This window comes from Macrobrachium nipponense, chromosome 23 (genome assembly GCF_015104395.2).
Source record: "Macrobrachium nipponense isolate FS-2020 chromosome 23, ASM1510439v2, whole genome shotgun sequence".
Taxonomy (NCBI): Eukaryota; Metazoa; Arthropoda; class Malacostraca; order Decapoda; family Palaemonidae; genus Macrobrachium; species Macrobrachium nipponense.
Window position 1 is genome coordinate 57,278,994 of NC_061090.1, and position 2,500 is coordinate 57,281,493.

Sequence of the window (2,500 nt, forward strand, 5' to 3'; positions counted from 1 at the left end):
CTTAACATTTCTGTCTATGTCTGCAATCATAATAACAAACAGTAATGCAGCTAACACCTAGTACCTTCTTGTGGCACACCGGATATTACCTTAGCTTCATCCGATTTCTCATCGTTTGCAATAACTATCTGTTTTCTGTTGTGTAAAAATTCTTTTAACCATCTTCCTACTTTATCCACTATATTATGTTTTCTAATTTTCTTCGCTAATATATTATGGTCTACCTTGTCAAAAGCTTTTGCAAAGTCTAGATAAACCACATCTGTTTCATTTCCGCTTTTCATATTTTTATATATGTTCTCACGGTGGACTAACAGTTGGGTTTGTGTACTTTTTCCGGGTACGAAACCATGCTGTCCTATATTAAACAAATTATTTTTTATTAAATGTTTCATAATATTTTTCTTCATTACCCTTTCATACACTTTCATAATATATGATGTTAGACTCACAGGCCTATAATTACTTGCCTCTAGTCTTGATCCACTTTTGAAAGTAGGGGTAATATATGCTAATTTGTGCTCATCATAAATCTTGCCTGTATCTACACTTTGTCTTAATAATATTGCAAGTGGCTTTGCGATAGAATGAACTACTTTCTTTATCAAAATAGCAGGGACACCATCAGGCCCTGCAGCAGCTCCATTTTTAATTTCATTAATAGCCTGCACAATATCAGCTTCATTAATATCTATGTCAGCTAAATATTCACTATATTTGTCCCTTACTTCTATATCATTATCTTCATTATCAATTCTAGGGGTGAATTCTCTCTTTTATCGTTCTGCCAATATGATGCATATTTCCTTTTTTTCATTCATTAATCTCCCTTCAATTCTTAGAGGGCCTATTTCTATTCTTCTTTTATTCATCTTTTTCGCGTACGAATATAATAGTTTGGGGTTTTGCTTTGTTGATTTACTAGAGTTTTTTCTTCCAAGTCCCGTTTTTCATTTTCTTTTGATTGTATAATCTTTTGTTCTGCATTTTCTATCTTAGTTTTTAGTTCTATAACTTTCCATGCATATTTTTCTATTGCAAGACCTTTTTTCCACTTTCTGATTTTCTGGGACAATATCTTTCTGTCTCTTGGTATGCCTGACTGATGTTTACTTTTCTTCTTCGGTATATATTTATCCACTATTTTCTCTAATATTTTATATAATATCTCCGTATTTACCCTTATGTCATCACTTACGAAAATGTTATCCCAATCTTTGTTTAATTCTTCATTTATTTCTGACCATTTTATATTTTTACTGTAGAAGTTGTATTTTCCATATCCTTCCCACTTTTTCATTTCTTGCTTATCTCTGTTTTCACTTGCTTTGGAATGGAGTGTTAATTCTATGACATTATGGTCTGAAATACTCGCATTATAAACTATTATTTCTTTACCATAATTCACCTCGTTCACAAATACTAGGTCTATCGTATTTTCCTTTCTTGTTGACAGGTGATTTATTTGTTGAATGTTGTATTCTAGTAGCATATCTAATAGCGTTTCGAATTGCCTCTTATCTTTTGCACTACTATGACTCTCTTTTTTATATGTATAAATACAACCACAATCTCCTATTCATTCTTTCCAGTCTACGAAAGGAAAGTTAAAGTCTCCGGATAGGAGAATAGTCCAGTCCTTGTGATTTCTACATATATCATCCAATTTTTCTATTATTATGTCAAACTCTAGTATTAGGGGGTCTATATATTACTATGTTCATTAATTTTTCAGATTCAAATTCTACCGCTATTAGTTCACATTCTTAGTTACTATATTTCTCATATTTTTCCCTTGGTTTTTTGTCTTTCCCATGTATTGCGGTTAACCCTTGATTCCTATTTTTTTCTATCTGATCTTAAGTTTTGGACCCTTTTATTGTCGTCCTTCCAGTCCCTTGGTAATACCATGTTTCACTTATATTCATTCATCTATTTTCTTTTTCAATTTGGGTTAAGTTCTTCTAAGAACTCTATTTTTCTTTTTGAGTTACTCGTAACTAAACCCTGCGCATTCATCACTATGATGGTTTGCGAGTTTTCTCCTTCATTTAATATGGGTAATGATAAGGATTTTCCCATGTTTCTTTCCTGTTCTGATATGTTGTTCTTTTCTTCATTTCCAGAAATTCTGACATTAAAAAATCCAACTTTTCCATAATATTTGATCTTCCTTCATCATAATTATTCATTTTGTGTCTGAATCTGCAATTTTCTCCATATCTGCAATATCCTCTTGCATCATAAATACAGTTGTATCTTGGAGCTGATGCTTGGAAATATTTTGCTGACACTGCATATCGCAGTGATGGCTTGGTTTTTCCTTTCACCTGATATTCTTTGTTCCTCTCTTTATTTGTTTCTTCCTTATTTTGGATTTTATTATTTGATTGATTATTTATTTGATTTTGATTCATGGCTACAGGGTGCATATATTTTCATTTTTTGTCGAACTTACATCCTTTTCCTTCTTTTAGGTTTTTGCACATTTTTGGGTGTA